The sequence below is a fragment of the Scatophagus argus genome, chromosome 3, assembly GCF_020382885.2.
Source record: "Scatophagus argus isolate fScaArg1 chromosome 3, fScaArg1.pri, whole genome shotgun sequence".
In the NCBI taxonomy this organism is placed as follows: domain Eukaryota; kingdom Metazoa; phylum Chordata; class Actinopteri; family Scatophagidae; genus Scatophagus; species Scatophagus argus.
This window is the reverse complement of record NC_058495.1, coordinates 8190618-8208551: the sequence shown is the minus strand read 5'-3', so window position 1 is coordinate 8208551 and position 17934 is coordinate 8190618.

The window sequence follows — 17934 nt, the reverse complement described above, 5'->3', positions numbered from 1 at the left end:
TTTTGTATTACTTGCTAAAACAGAAAATACCACCGTAAAGACAGAGACAATAGCACAGGAGCCGCAGTGTAATGAGTACACTAGAGTACTTGAATATGATATAAGTACCATCACTCTGTGCAATATGTACAGTTTTTGAACTTATTTGTCACAGATAAGGAGGATTATAAGACTACCTTCCTTTTTTTTACCTTAAATAAAATAGTTTTTAAAGTTGAGACTTGAATGAGCTTCTTGATTATCCCTGGAAGCAAATTTGTTTTCACAATCAGAAAAGCACCAAAATACAAAGATTAGATACATGCTGTGTGGTCATACATTCATGCCCCTTCCAACACAGAGAGTGGTAATGTGATGTGTGGACCGAGTGGACGGTCAGTGTCATTTGCCATGGTGAGTGTAACAGTTGCAAGCATTTGTGTGTCAGTATTTTATGTGCAAATATTATTTTGAAATTAATCTTGAATTTATTTGACTATATTTTGTGTATTTACATGGGTTTGTATTGCGAAAACGATGGGTACTTTTATTTTGATACCTGTGACCTGTGTATGTGATGTAACGTATGATGCTGAAAAGATGTTCGCTGTCCAGTTTAAAAGTAAAAAGTAAAACAGTTTATTCATGTATATAGTAGTATTTGACGAACAGAACTGAAGATAAGAGGCCTAAATTTCTTTCATGACGCACGCAGCCAGCAAGGTGAAGTTTTATTTAAAGTCCTATTGTCTATTCATTTTCGTTTGGAATATTTTTCAGTTCCGTATTAGCTTTTGGTTGATGTAATTTAAATACTGTGTACTCTATGTGTGTTATTAGTTTTTCGCGGTTTGTTGTCTGGACCCAAGAAGACTGCAATAAGACCCGTTAAAGAGAACCACTTGCGTCTACGTGCTTGAGAGGGAGTTACAGTGAGTGCTGGGTGTTTGATGGCTCTGCTGTTGAGGTCGTAGAGGTTAGGTGTAAGAAGTTTAGATGACAGTCGGCACGGTAGAGAAGCAGGGGGAATGGTGGAACAGGATTATGCTTTTGTAGAGTAAGAACAGCAGACGGGGGGCAACAGGCAGTGCTCTGAGTACATGACTTGGAATTCTTGCAGGCATTTATGGATAGCAGTGGCGTGTTGTTCAGAACTGATGACTGTTTATAATGAATCCAAGGTACCTGAAGCTGTCGGCCTCTTCAGCTGTGTTACACACTGGCTTGCTCAGCAATGCATGAACCAAAACGTTTCATCGTTTCATCTGAAAACAGTGTCTGCTGTTGTGGAGATGTAAAACAACCCTCACACTCAGATTTCGTGGGTGCAACCCCAGGCCTCCCTTCTCTACACGTCCCTGGTACGGCCTGGCCCCGGGACTCATGTGTGGTCATTTGTTTTAATACACTGATTACAAGAATACAACTTACAAATAATTATGGTTTTCAAACTGGCTTTCAACACAGTGAGTTCCTGTACATAAAGCAGGACACTCATTAAGGCACTTCAGTTTATTTATCATAGTTCTAATCCTTCTGAAATAATAACTTTAATTAGCCAAGTTAATTTTATTAACACTAATGACTAATAAGTTTTTCTCAAGGGGCTTTACAATCTACACAGCATACAACACTCTCTATACTTAGACTCAATTAAGGTAAGGAAAATAAACCAGCAAAAAAAATTGGAAGAAAAACCAGCAGAAACCAGTTGACATACAGAAGAGCATTTAGAGCCAGAAGGTAGTCACCTGCTCTGCTGAGTTGGCAGTCCGTCCTTGGACTCTGCCTTTGTATTAAATTAACATGATATTTAAGTTGAGTAATAGTTGGCTATGTTTTTTGAAAATAGCATCACCACTCATGACAGAAGCCATGAGCCAAAAACTCAGATGTACTTAAGTGACATCTTTTCTTGCAATTTAATAGCTTCTCCATGCAGCTATTCAAACAAACAAATCCATTCCAGTTATACTTCAGTACTGCAATTAGTGAGAGATGTTTTGCAACTTACGTTGTATGAACAGCTAGCTCTTATACAAGTGTTAAGTATTGTACCATACTACAAATTCCCTCTGCCGGCATTTTTTCCTCAAACAAGCCTTTATCATCAAACTGTGAGCAAACAAGAATGTGGGTGTCAAAAGAAGTCCTATAGAGCCTTGTCATCAGAGAGGAAGAAGCAACAAGCCCCAGCGGCTCTCCCTCCCGACTTCCACTTCAAACCCAGGCAGCCTGGTCTGTACATAGGCACCTCAGGGGACTGCTGTGGCTGGACAAGGAGGGCCTTTGAATGGATGGCCTTGTGTGTGGCCGTTAGAGGAGGGAAGGAGGCGAAGAAAGAAAGAAAGAAGCAAAGGGAGAGAGAGAGAGTTAGACTGTGTGGCCTGGGTGTTAAGACAGATAGGCTATTGATGGACTCCAGTATGTTCAGATGTTCAGTTGAAGTCCTGGAATATCATATAAAATATTAATGAATTGAGTCAGAATTTTTTTTTTTTTTTTTTTTGAATTGCAGGGTTTCTCACACAGAGGGGATTTCTTATGTTTCATCTATGATCTCAGAGCACAATGTAGTCTAAGAACGAAAATATTTTTCCCTTTCTTTCTCTGTAGTGTAGTCACCTCTTTTTCAGATTGAGTATTGAGTACACTTGATAAATAGACCCACTCCGACACCACATCTTTAAAGAAGAACTCAGAAGGCACAAATTCACACTATATTGATGTATTTAGCTACATCACTGCCATCCCTGCATGCACACATTCAAAAGAAATATTACTGCATATAGCAAACACAAATGGGAAATGAATCAATAAAGTCTGCATTTTTGACATCACCATCATTGTTCTAGGCAGATTCATTCTTTATTTCTGATTTAATGCATCACCTCGATCTGCCACATGCCACTATAACCCTGTCTCCTATGAATCATTTTCTCTGCTCTTACTCCTTGTTGTGATATGTTCATACCTCTTGGGTGGCAGTTGAACTTTACACACTTTAACACTTATGTGCAATTTTTCATCACATTTTGTATGAGATGCTGCCAGTAAAGGCTTTCAAATATTCAAAAAAGGATATCTAGAGAGCATGAATGCAAAAAAGTGGAGAGAGAATAAAATGTTTCGTAGAGAGAAACTGTTATACAAACAACTTTGCAACCAAATAATTGTCAACCATTTTCCAAATGCACTTACTTTTGATGTAATGCAGTTTTGTTTATTGCAGCATATGTTCTTAAATCTTTGCTAATCCATTAGAGGTTTTTCCCAGTAACCTGTCAACTTGATTTCAAACTACATTTCCTCAAATGTGAGAAGACATTAGTTGTTGCACATTCACAAAAAAAATCTTCTGTGCGTAGCTTTTCAGTAAATCTGATCATTTAGAGTTTTTCAGCTCAAATTTCCATGGATAAAAAGGCAAGCAAATAATGATGATCATAATAACAATAATGGCATGTAGAAATGAAGATAAAAATGTTACACAAAAATTGGTAGAATTGCTGAAATAATTCCTCATCTGATTTGTCTTGACCTGCACAAAAGCAGCAGCTGAGATTTTAAGGTATTTTTTACCTGGATGCTCTGCACCTGGGGCCACTGCTTTGGCGTTGGATGAAAGCCAAATTTTATGAATTATAGCCCCGCTAAACACAGACCAACTCCATGAGAGGGGACAACCTGACACAGGCTTCATCTGCTGCCATTTATGTGAGTTGTTTCTTATTTTGACTGAGGCATATGAATCCAATTAGATATCTACTATAACATCTTTCATTTAGATGTTTGATCATCATTATATCAGAACCTGCTATTCGGGTATATTTCTGACTTCAGCCTTATATCCGTCCTTCATGGTTTTCACGGTCACATAAACAAATATTCTCTCTGCACTTCAGCTCACAGTGAGAGACTTAAAAGCATATAGTCATCTTATATATACATATACAATAATTTTACAAACTATTACCATCACTTTGACCTGCATGTTGGGGAGACCAAACAACCGCACTGGCCAGGATTCTACATCTATATCTTAAGGAGACATCTTCATTTCAGGACAATAATGTTCACATCTTGGACAGGGAAGACAGATGGTTTGAGAGAGGGGTGAAGAAGGCCATCTATGTCCACCTGGAACAATCTTCCCTCAACAAAGGTGGTGGAATCATGTGACCTTTACAAGTCACACGATGAAAGGGTGGGTTGTCGACCCACTGCACACGTGAGACTCGAACACGTCACATGATGGCTGTGTGCGACAATAATCCCCCTTACAGTCACATGTTGGCTGGACAGGTGTACCATCCAGCTTTAATACCTGGGACTCCCAACCAGTTAATCAGATCTGAAGAAGAATTTTGGATGAGAGGTGAAATGTCTTCACTTTCGAACTGAAGTCCAGTTGCCCCAACTTAAGCTCTTCTACACAAGGTGACCTGGACGACTAAGAATCTACACAGACACTTTGCTGTAGCACTGACACTGACATATCATGATTAGTAAATTACTAGACTGAAGTTTAAGTTCAAATGTTTGCAAGAAAAATTACTGTACACTCATCATTCACATCACTGTCATTTCCAGCAGCAACAGTAGGCAGCTTTTTGATGAGAAAGCTCTAAAAACTCTTATTCCGTGCAGGAGGAATTCTGCGGGAAATGGTACTGATCAAAACAGAGCTAAGAAGGAGAGCAGATATTAGACTTACTCGCATCAGGTTGTCAGAAATAAATTAAAAGCGAATGTTACTCTATGTCTAGAAGAAGAAGAATACATACACACACTGAATTCGTCTTCTGCATTTGACCCATCCTTGAAAACACACATGCAACACCCGGCAAATTACATGAGCAGGAGCAGTGGGCAGCATCAAGCGCCCAGGGAGCATATTGGGGGGTTAAGTGCCTTGCTTTTTCTTCTAAAAATAATTCCCCATCCCGAGCCTACTGTTACTGTACCATTACTTGATGCAACCAAGAACTAATCAAGACGAGTTACTGGCCTTAGTAGTTTGGTGGTGTACAATGCAGGGAATTTATTTTAAAGTGATGGTCTAGGGGTCCTTTTGTTTCAACTTTTTTTTTTTTTTCAGGGAAGGACCCCCTGACCCCCCCAATTATCCAAGTTTGTTCCTCCATTTCAAGACAAAACCAGGGGTCCAAGGCCCTCACTGTGTGATCCATGTTGATTGCAAATGGTTTGGTATCCTGTAATCTAATAGATCCCAGTCTGTTGAATATTTATCACAAGTAGGGATGTTGTAAACATAGAGGGTTTGATGTCCTTAATCTGGCAAGAATCAATCTACAAGCAGTACCCATTACCCATTCACCAGTGGAACTTGCAATAATACTGTAATTATAGATAGAAACAGTGAGGATTCAATGGGGAATGGAGGTGGATGTCAATTATTTGTTAAATCATAGAATGCAATACATCTTTTTTTAACAACCATATAGTTAAAAAAAGAGAGAGAAATAGACTATATCCAGACGGAAAGAGACAGAAATGTGGCAGTCACGAAACAGAAGTAAAGGTAATGAGGTGGACATGGGCCACAGGTGTCCTCTGAACAATTACAGAGCATGAACAGTTGGAGAAGCAGGAGGCCTGAGAGGCTACAAGAAAATAACAAAGGAAAAAGCTAATAGAAACACGGCGGTGTCTGAATCATTGTAAGTATGAAAAATCACAAGCGTGTATCTTAAAGAGGGAAAAGCAAGCCAGACCATCAGTCTGATGGAGTATAGACCCAAAGAGACAGTGTGGGTGTGGATAAATGAGTTCAGATGAAAGCCAGTAGCATTGATTGTGTTTGAGCAGTCATCTTGTGACTCACTTACAGAAAGATCCAAGCCAGGGCTTCATTATCCAAAACACAAACCATGCTACAGTCTAACATGCATAAATTCTATTGATCCAAACTGGTGTGTAGATACAGAGAAAATGTACAAAGACATAAACAAAAGATGGATTGATTACATTGTTGACCACCAAACTGGTTACTGTGCAAAGCAGATGCTCATGGAAGCACCACTCTGGGAGTCCCTTATTACCCCTCTACTTAGAGCAAATTAACACCACACGAAATCAAAACAACCAACAGCACACATAAAACACATTCAAATCAGGAGGGGTTAGAATGAGAAATTAGCATATACCGCATACATTCTGTCATAATCTCACTGAAGTGGTGAATAGAAAGCTTTTTCAACAACAAATGGATCCAAAAAATGCAGGTGTGTTAATGTTATGGAGCATTTAACCAACTGTGTGCACTCTAATGTGGATGAAATTATCCTTTCTGAAAGCTGTTTGTTTATGGTATTCTTTTCATATTCACTGGTACTCTATATTATGTTTTCTATTAACATACATAAAGGCATAAAATGCATCAGTTTCCTCAAGAGCATAGAGTTATACTGAAGTCATTTCTCTCAATCACTTATGTGTCTCTAGTGTGTTGGTGTCTGTATCTGCAGTGACCTACCCTCTGCCCATATTTCCTTATTTTTTCAGGAATTTGCTGTGCAAGGACGTTTCTGGGCATCAGCCTTTGTGTAGCAGTGTGTCGCCCAAAAGCAAATAACAGCGCAAGGTCGGGGCTCTACAAAAACATAGCAAAATCAAATTCACTGCCTTCATCTGTCTGTCATAAAGAAATGCAGGTCTGTGTCTGTGTGACACAGGCAGGCAGGCTGAGCAGGGGAACCCAGGGAAAGAGTAAAACCTGCACTTCTGTTGTATTCACACAAAATCTGGAGGGCTGTGCAGGTGGGCATGTTTATTTGTACTTTAGAATGTTTGACTGCTGTGAAAAAAAAAATCACAAAATAAGGTTTCATTTACCTGATTTACTGGTTTGTTTGCATTAACCACTGCTCTAATTTGCTCTCCCTCTTTCTTCCTCTCTCTTGACTACTGAGCTGCAAATGAGCATCCAATATTCTACAATTTATGGGCATCAGCATCACATGAGTCAAGTCAAGTTAATTGTATTTATATATATATCCCAAACTCACAAATTGCCTCAGTGGGCTTTTTGTGAGCAATCTGTAAAGTGTATGATACCCTCCATCCTTGATTCTAGAAAGGAAAACCTCCCCAAAACCCTTTTAGTATGGGAAAAAACTGGAAGAAACCTCAGGAAGACCCTCTCCCAGTTGGAAAGATATGCAATAGATGTTGCGTGTAAAAAGCAAACCATCACAATTACACTGTATTACAACTTCGCCAATGCATGTTGATTATAAAATACGTGGGAAGTATGTCAATCCAGGAGGTCAACTAAATCCATTTAACCAGTTAAAGGAGAAAGGTTTAAATGTGTGAATATCCACAACAGATTATTCCAGCATGATGAAGCAGTATTGTTGATGACTGTACTATATAGTCAAATGTAGTCTCAGCCTGCCCTGTACAGGAAAAAAAAAGGAAAGAGGCAACTTTTTCCCATTATATGTCATTACCTTTCAGATAATAGTAACATTGTAGTTCGGTGTTCTAATTAAAACTCTAATGAGGTGAGTGAATGGTCCAAGGATATAAGGGCTGATTTATAACAAAACAATAAATTACATACAGTAGTGAATATTTTCATGTATAGAGGTCCTGGCTGACAAAATCATCACCCTGAGTGAGTTCAAATGAGACAAGTCATCCTGTATCAGCTTGATGGATTTGATATGGCAGCCAGAGTTGCTTTCTATTTGTTTTTACTATACTTGGACTATTTACAGTTGCATGCATGTCGTTCTGCAAGAACAATATTGCCACACACTTTCACGACGCTGAGCTGACAGGTGGAAATATGTCAACAGGAGGGTACAAAAGCCCAACCAGTACTCTACTGTCTTGACCTAGTTACTATATACTGGTTTGTATCATTATCTGCAACACAGTTATTCAGAGACATCAAAGCACTGAAAGTGGCAGACGCACGACAGTCTCTGGATTGTCCTGGAAAGGAGGCAGGCTTTGGAAGAAATCCACAATAATATTTCATTATGTTATGTAGATCTGAAATGATGAGTTGATTAAATGATTATTTGAATTACACAGTCTGATGTGCAACAGTTTTAATAACTGATTAATCGTTTAGGTCGTTTATTAGCAACAAAACAAGAGTCTACAGTGTGTGAGTGTACTGAGCTGAATGCTACTACCATGAGCATGTTAAAATGCTCACAGTGACCATTTAGCTTTCTCACATATGAGGTGGATGAATAAGCTATTGGATTTTACAAAGTCATAAACCAGAGTACTGGAAACATTTTGATTTTGACCCGATGAATTGATACATAGCCTAAAAAATCCATCCATCCATCCATTTTCTATACCGCTTATCCGTCAGGGTCGCGGGGGAGCTGGAGCCTATCCCAGCTGACTACGGGCGAGAGGCGGGGTTCACCCTGGACTGGTCGCCAGTCAATCGCAGGGCCAACACACAAAGACAGACAACCACACACTCTCACACTCACACCTAGGGGCAATGTAGAGTAGGCCTAAAAAATCATAACTGTATAATATTGAGGTTTTTTTTTTTAAGAGGTAGACTTTTGAATCTTAAGGAACTATCTAGATCTCAAAAGGTCTTGGATCCTGACGGTTCAAAATAGAAGAGTTAGGTGTGTGTGTGTGTGTGTGTGTGTGTGTGAGAGAGAGAGAGAGCGAGAGAGAGAGAGAGAGAGAGAGAGAAAGAGAGCCAGAGAGACATGAAAATGAAAGAAGATGAAAATCAAAGAAATTGGTACAACAGGTACCAGGGTATGGAGACTGTGGCCATACACACAAAATGAGATGTAAGGGATGAAGTTGTGAAGATGATATTTCCTGCACAAAGTTAATTTTAGCATGACAGTTAGACGGATGCTCTGAACTTGATGGACTTTCAACATCAAACAATCTGTTACTTTACCAAGGACAGTGTGGTTTTCAGACATAATCCTCTTTTGAGCATTTAGTTTGCTAGCTAGGTGTTAATGGAGTAATTTATTCTATTGACTGAAGACTTCTCTTAAGGACTCACAGCATTAATGGTGGAAAAGACTGCTGCTCTGACATTTATGTTATTTCTTAAAGGCAGTGAAAATAGATACCTGTAACTGGCCTCTATTTTATTGTCATTTCTCACAAAACAATCTGTACACACATTATGTTATTCTGTCTGGGAGTATTTTACCTTCCATATAACTCAATAATCCTAAAACTGACTGGATGATATCATTACATTCAATTCTCTTTGGCTATTATTATACCTCATTTATAAAGGCTCTGTCACTAACCTTATTCTGGGGCTTTAATTTCCAACTCAATTAGATTAGAGTGAAGTATGACTGAGTACTTAAAATTTTTAGGTGGAGGGATTCAGACATTTTTGGCTGTGTCCAATTTCCTCCCTGGCTGATATGTGTGCAATATGGGAAACACCTTATCTAAATACCTACGCCCATTTGGCATTTCGGTTAAAGACTGATTTTTTTGAGGCCTTTTCTGATCCCTCCTCTGCTATAAACTCATTTTAAATCTGTTAAAAAAAAAAAAAAACTTTTTTATTCAAATTCCTCTTGGTAGCTGTTCCAAATGCTACACTCTACAATTTGCCTGTCATCTTAGAGGTTCCAATGTTCTTTTTTACTGATGAAAATGATCGAATATGATGCTTGCTCTAAGGTTCTTTGCCACACTGAGAAATTGTCCCTATTTCCAGGACTGAAAAAGGGCATTGCAGAAAGAATACCCCAAACCCCAGAAAAACATACAAACAACAATCAACTTCAAGCTAGTCTGATTGGGCCTTTGAATCAATCTGTCTGGGGAGTGATAATGACAAAGCTGGAGGTAAACACTGCATTCTATGAGCAGTCACAGCCTGCGATTTCACATCAGAGAGGGAGAATCACGTTACTCAACGGCAAAGTCGAATGGTGTTTACTCAAGTCCGGCTATATATCAGCTTTACTGTTTTTAGCACGCATACTTTGATGAGTTCAAAACATCTTGTCATGAAATTGAACCAAGAGTTACAAAGATGCTTCATCTGGACACATTTTGTTCTGTTTCACAAAATCAGTTTTCTATTCAGACGTGTGTTTGCTACCCACCACTCATCTTCCTTTAAAAGAAAAAAAAAAAGGTTCATATCATTCATGGATATCTTGGAGTATTTGCTCAGATTTTGGTTTTCTTACAGGGACACGCCCGCAAATCCCCTCAAACAGATCTTTGATTCAGGGGGTGGGGGTGGATTCTTTGAAAGCCCTCACCGTTTGTGTCTCTGAATCGATAGTGCCACCATTTCAACATAAAAGTGAATAGTGCCTGCCTGGTTCAGAACTGCACCAGCTGACTAACACCCTGCCATGATTTGTCCTGTGGGATATTTCTACTAAGCTCAAAAAGCAATCTATTCTTGACTATTGATTAGTTACAACCAAAATCGGTAAGAGCAAGCAAAAAGAACTGCTGAATGTATTTTATCTTCACCGAGGCAAATTAAAGAGAACATATTATTTGAGAAACTACAGACTGAAAATAAAGAACTGACTGTGCTTTTTGTTGTTGTTGTTGTTCTTTTGGTTCAGTCAGTACTTACTGATACTGTGCAGGTAAAGGAGATGTGGACACAAGTTTGCACACGCAGTGACTTGAGACTTGACTTGGACTCAGGATTTGGGACTTGTTAATAATCTGTATTTTATTTTATCTTTTTAAATGTTATTTTATTTTTTTGCAGCATTAAGGATATGATGATCTAAATCTCATTTCCTCATTTCCTTATTATCATGAGTAACTATGCATCTGATCCTACCCCCCGTCTTTGAAAAAGGCTGCAAAAGAGTGCGCCTCTGTGGTGGATAAAATAAAAGTGTCCAAGTGGCCCAATATCCAAGATAATGTGATAAAGTGCTCTCTGTGATGCTTCTCCAGAGTAAAAAATGTTATCAAGTGCCCTCTAGGGTCACCTTTCTGTGGAGAAAATGTGATGCAGTGAGATATAGGCTGCCCTACATGCTAGGAGATCAGATGGCCTCCATGTGTCTCTAAATGCTTAAATAGTTGATAGTTTCTTGTGTGTCATTATATAGGTGTTACAGTTAGATATCACATCTGAATCACATATTAAACTATTTTAATCTTAACCAGGGTTTGTAAATGTTTCAAGATAAAAGCATCACAACTTTCTGGGCACTAGTGGCCCACTGCATGCAACTGATGCCATTTTTATTTTTTATTTTCACCCCAATTAGTAAGTTCGGCTACCAGCAGGTACCAGGTATATTGCTGACATAATGCCTTATTAGATTATCATTACTCTGGGTTTGTAAGGATAGAGTGGTGTCTTAATTTACAGTAGATTATTCATCAGTCATAAGTTGGAAATCCAATGCAATTGAAAATAGGTAATTATTGCATGCCTTAATATATTAGCAATACAGCCTGTAACTTATCTAACTTAGAGACATTCCTTCTCTCAGAACCCTTAGATGGGTTTGATAGACATAAAATAATGTCAGCTACATTATGATTCAGCAACAGACAAGCAAGTATTAAGTGAGGTAATACTCAATACTCAATACTTTCTATTTGTAGTGTAGCTGTGTTTCCATGTAATAAGGCAAAATACAATTATTAACATTCATTTGTATTTTTTCTCACTACGCTGCGATTTGATCGCAGAGTGTTGCCAACTCTCTCTCTCTCGAAAAAAAACTGTAACTTACAAAAACAAGCCTAGAACAGACTAATCATTGTGCCACATATTTATAATCAACGCCACATATTTGTCAAGTCATCCTATCATCGGGCTGTTTCCGATTGTACTCCGAGCGCAGCATATGATGTAACTCATTTCATGTCTGAGACCTGCAATTAATGTTTGTGTTACATGTTCCATTCTGAAGTTGCCATGCACAAATATTGCAGAAAGTGAGTATGCGCAGAATACTATTATTAATATTTCTTGCCTGGCTGTTGAATAGGGTTGAGTATGAACGCTCATTCATATTTCTGTGCAGCTGCTGACTGATGAGTGTTGCATATGGACTTATCAGTGGATGGATTCTTATTAAGTTTTAAATAACCAACAAATACAGCATGTACTCGCGAAACACCAGTTGTAAGATTTTTTCAAAAGTAATCTCCGGTAGTACTTTTAATGACTTTGTAACATTTCATATTTAAAGATATCTTGAAATCATGAAAATCTTATGAAGTGTCCTTCTGAAAACTCACTGGCCCTGCAGATAAATACTTATCTGAGAGATAAATACTCATATGTGCATTGTAAAGCAGAAGAAATGATAAACAGCCTTTCTTGAGCATTTTTAGCCTTGATTCTTCTTATGAAGTAGAGATAACGTGATTCATTTTTATAAGTGTTTGAATATCAGTCTGCTCTCCTTTGAGCTATTATATTGAATTTGTTGAAGATCATTTTCCATCAGTCACGAACAGAGTTGTCTAAAATGGAATAAAACAATTGTCCTCAATACCCATCATTAAGATTCACACCACATATTTGTTACAGAGGAGCAGACACAAGGAATTAGACTTTTGGAGAGTGTAGGAGCCATTATGTGATTAAATTACCATTCATAATTTTGCTATCTGGTGCTTTTAGCTTGGAAGGTTGCCTAGATAAACAGGCCCCCTCTTCCAGCAGAGATATGCATGTTCTCTATTGTGCCATTATTTATTAAAATAGCAGTTATTAGACAGGACTTTGAGTATCATTTGGGAACAGGGAAGAGAAATGATATCTTCAGACTGCATGTGTCGTATTGGTCATATTGTATTGCCAGCTGCAAAGACGAAACTGTTCTTTTACTGCCACAAGGCCTTTTTGTGACTCTAGGAGACTTGGACAAGTATTGAGTCCAACAAACTTATTTTAGCTCACCTGTTTTTATGAGGGAAAGCAATGATGCATGTCATTACTTTGTATACATCATAAACGATGCAATAAGTCACATTTCAAGGTTTTGAAGCCACTTAGGCTGAGGAGCATTTGAGTTTAAGATGACAATCGTTTTTCATTGTAATGACATATTAAATCACACTTTGTTGGTCCTACTGTGCCTCAAGGCCGTCAAACTCAGTCGATGTATGTCTTCCTACATAGTTTACAAAAACACCTCACCTTCAGGAAAATGAGCTTGGGTGTATTCAGTTCAGACAGTGTCATAAAACTCCCCAAGCCCCATGGTTATCAACACACTCATGGTTTGTAACTCACAAGCCTTGATAACAGTGTCTGCAGTGGACATTCAAAATGATGGGTTGGTTTGTCCAGTTGGGAAGAAAAGACCTGTGTCAAAAAGTTTGTTCAAATGTCACCCAGGGTGCAGATAAATCACATCTAACACTACAAACCCCCATTTGTCTCTCCTCTCTTGTAAGCCAGTGATTTGTAGTTGGCCTAAATGGGCTATAGTTTTTCTAAGCTCAGAGACTTCTCAACCATAAATTAGATTTGTTATGTGTTTTTCAGCTAATCCTTCCAGAGATCATGTTCATATTTTAGTGATTGAGTGAACATACACTTCAATAATGGACATAACAACAACACTTGCTTAGTTTTGTTCTAAGCTCAGTTTTTAGGGTGCAATTAAGGCCTTTGGTCAAAGATGTTGAGAGTAGGAAACTTGCCTACATATGCAGTGAACACATGAATAACAAAGCAGGCGTTAGATATTAAACTGCACATCCTGAAACTGCCACATGATTAGAAAACAAATACATGGTAACAGTGACACAATCCGCTGCTTGAAGACACATTACCACTCTGGAGATATGCAAATTATTAATCAGAACTGCTTCAAGGTCAGGCACTCCGGCAATTTACATTTAACATGGCCAGTGGCAAAACAAATCAATTTCCTAACTTTAAACTCTTTAACAGCTACACACATACAATCAGGTGAGCTGAGCACGTAGACATGTGTGTATTACTGCCAGACTGACTCACTGAGGGGTATTGAGAGGTTACATCCTCCCACACTCTTGAATGCACCCTCTGTATGGGGAACCAGATGCAAAAGAAAAAAAAAAAGAAAAGAAAAAAGTGACAGATATGGAGCAATAGATGAATAACTAAAACCCCCACAGTACTGGGTGCCAGGCAACAGATGCTGATAACTGCCACAGATTAGGTCCTAGATTGTCGTCGGCTCCTGCCAAGACTGTGATGCTATATTTACTCCTCCCTCTCTAAATCCCTCCTCTGATCACGTCTGTGCCACCAAGGTGTGTCATCTCCACATTATGTCTACGATGGAGTGCCAGGTGTGAAATGAAGATGAAGTATTCATTTTGAATGCCAGAATACTTTCACTTAAGCAGGTAATGATATGGCATAAGGAAGAGAGATTGAAGTTTTGTAGTATTTTCTTGTTTGATTGGAGCCCCAGGTGTTGGGGGTTAAATACAACTTTTTCAGTTTTAAGGGAACTTTAGAAATATTTTCTTTTGATGAAACCTGGAACAGCTTTCACACAGCTGAGGGACCCTGTCTGAGCATACTGTAACCTTTAAGGGAAATATTCTTTACCATTGAAGTAGCCACTTTGAAATTCACAGTGTACTTTTCTCATGATGCTGCCGCTGTGCTGAGCTAAATGTCAGTGTTCTGTTTGGACATGGATTCAGAAACGCGCTGGAAGTCTGGACACCTTTGGAAAATTAGATATGGACTTGACAAAAACACATCAGTCAGCAGTTATGTCGGTAGAGACAAGAAAGAGTGGGGGGGAAGACTGGTGTGAAAAAGTACAAAAGAACAAAAATGAGTTTTGCTGATGCAACAAAATTTTGACTCGTGGGTCCTTCTTTCTGAACGGGATTTGTAACACTGCAGGGTTTCAGCATTAAGTTATTTTTCTTATCAAGAGTAGAGGTACATTATGCTGAATTTTCCTTAACAATGTTTATAGACTCCTACAAAATGATCCCTCTCAGTCATGACTTGTGAGCCGCTAGCTGTGTGGGGGTGTCTGTATCTGCAGAGAACCTGCCCTATGCCTGTATTTTCTTGTTCTTTGGCTGTGTTTGTGACGTTTCTTTCAATAGTTCTTTAGAAAGATATTTGAGCTCTGAGTCTCATTACTACCTCCAACTGAGACTCACTCAACATTTTAGTTGTGCGTTTTCAAACAGCATCCAACAAATGCTGCAAAAGTGCCTTTAACAATGGAAATGATTTACAAGAAATACACAAAGAAAATTCAGAGGTCACAGTGACAACATCAATTCCAGAAAAGTTGGGACAATTTAAAACGCAAACAAACAAACAAAAAACAGAATGCAATCATTTCCAAACAAACTGTTCTTACTAACAATGGAGCCCATGTAGTAATATCCCTGATACGCTCATGTGTCTCACGAAGCGGTGAACCTCGACCCACCCTCACTTGTGAATGATTGAGCCTATAGAGGATGAACCTTTCACACCCTGATATCAATGAACCTGTTTCCAATGCTTGAATTTCCCTCAGGATCAATAAAGTATCTATCTATCTATCTATGAACCTGTTTACCTGTGGAATGTTCCAAACACAAGGTTTTTGAGCAGATCGCAGCTTTCAGAGTCTTTTGTTGCCCCTTTCACAACGTGTCTGAAATGAGTTGCTGTCATCAAACTCAGAATAAACATTGCAGAAATCAAATTTCCTTTGTACTGGTAAGCAATACTGCAATATAAAACTACATTACAGAGGAACGAAAATAAATAAAGTGCAAAACGAAGAGCAATGTTTCTCTTTGAATTGTATGGCAAAAGTATAAAATTGCATGTTATGGAAATACTCAAATTAAGCACAAGTATTTTGGTTTTATACTAAAGAACAGTAAAGTAAAGTAAAGTAAATAAGATAGGCCTTTATTAGTCCCGTACTGAGGAAAGTCACATTGTCACAGCAGCACAAGGACAGCAAAAATAAAGGTGCAGGTAGGTCAAGTAAAAATATTCGAGGATATTTACACCCTTTGTTAAAGAGACTATTCGAAACACACAATACATCCACATGATATTTACAGAATTTCACAACTTTTAAAAAGTTAGCAGTAAAAACAATTACTGTACTGCACCAGTAGATGGGGGATTTACTGAAATTCAGTTTGTTCGTAACATTTCACCACTGCATGCATTTCTTTTTTAGACCAAACCGATGGATATTTTTGTTTTTGATATTTTAATTCTACTGTTCCCTGCATGTGGACAGCTGATTTCATTCTACACCAGCCTCTCTACAAATGTCTTGGTTTTACAGGACCTAACATATTCTCGTACATCGTACAATTGTATGCCACTGACCTCTGTACCCACTTTTTTTCATAACAAAACCACAGTAAATGGAAAACTTTACACTTTAAATTGTTTGGCAAAGGTAGAGTTGAGGACACAGGACAAAGACTCTGAGGACACAGATTTTCCACAGCAGCCAGTCAGCAGGCTGAACAGAGCAGCTTAATTGAAGAGCCTGAAATAGAGACTCTCTATTAAGGCTGAAGAGGCTCCCTGCACCAGCAGCCTATCAGGAGTGACAATTCTCTGACTTTGCTCTCTGTATACCCCCAAGATAGCACAGAGAGAAAAAAGGACACAATTACCAAATTGCACAAAGATGCTGCATAGTCATAGATGGGAGGCTCTTTTGTGTGTGTGCCAATTTAGCTCTAACACAGGGTAACATATATTCCAACTTCTGGCCAAAGCTCTACACTAAAATGTACTTGTGTTGTTTCTCTCTTCCAGCAGTGGGATTGCAGTGGTATATGTTATATCACAGTTTAAGTAGCAGGCTGATCATCATATTTATAGTGAACAGTCATGAGCGAGTCAGTAGAACAGTACGTGTAAGTGTGCTTGATTCTCCATTGTACTCCCCTACGATTTTGGGGAAAATCCTGTATTTTCTATTCTATTCTCTGCTCGTGAACTGGCTGATTAAACCATTATGCTTACTGTAACTTTGATTTGAGTTGTGAGAGCATTGCACTCTATTGGCAGCTATTATGTACTACAGAAAGGGCTCCAGCTTGCAGTTGAGACAGCCTTGTATTTTCAGGTCTACAGCACAGGAGTGAATACCTCATTTGATTATTGTCACATGGCACCTGGAGCTCTGTGACTCACAGCTGACAATGATAATAACGGTAAAAACAACAACACAGATGTAACCCTCCCCCCCAGGTTCCATAGTGGAGTTTGTGTTGTTCCCAGGTGCTGCTGATCGGACAGAGTAGTTGTGTGAAGAATGTCTCTGAAATCACAGAAAAACAGGGCACATCACCATAACCTTGAAGTGTTCCTCCTCTGAAAGTGCTTTTACAGTTTGAAGCTGGTTGCCATATTAGATCATCTACACTCTGAAGCTTTTGATTTCCCAGCTAAATTCACTGACATTTCTCTTGCCTCCACCAACAAACACACAGACGTCTGACAGTGACTGTGCCACCAGATGGCAGTCAATAATACTGTAATCCCACAAATCCAGAAATCAATGCACGGCATGGTTTTGCGGGAATCATTAATATTGCTCAGATAATTCAAATAGATGGTCAACAAATATATATATTGACATTGATAACATTTAATACAACTTTCATTGTGTCTATGAGACAATATGACACATGGACGTTTGGAGTTTGGCTTTTTATGCTATTCAAGCCCCACTTTTTGCATGACATTGTCATGTTCAGCCTTATACTGGTGGAAAGAAACCATCTTCACTCAAGCGTTATAGCCTACTGAAGTAAAGTACCTCAAAATTGTACTCGAGGACTTTCAGATACTCAGATGTAGTGTTCTCAGATACACAGATCTTGACCACTAAACAGCATTTATATGGATCTATATTAAAAATGCTATTAAATATTCTTATTATCAAAGTTCTAATATGTTAAATAAGACTACATTTACCACACATACCTCACCTTGCCTTACTT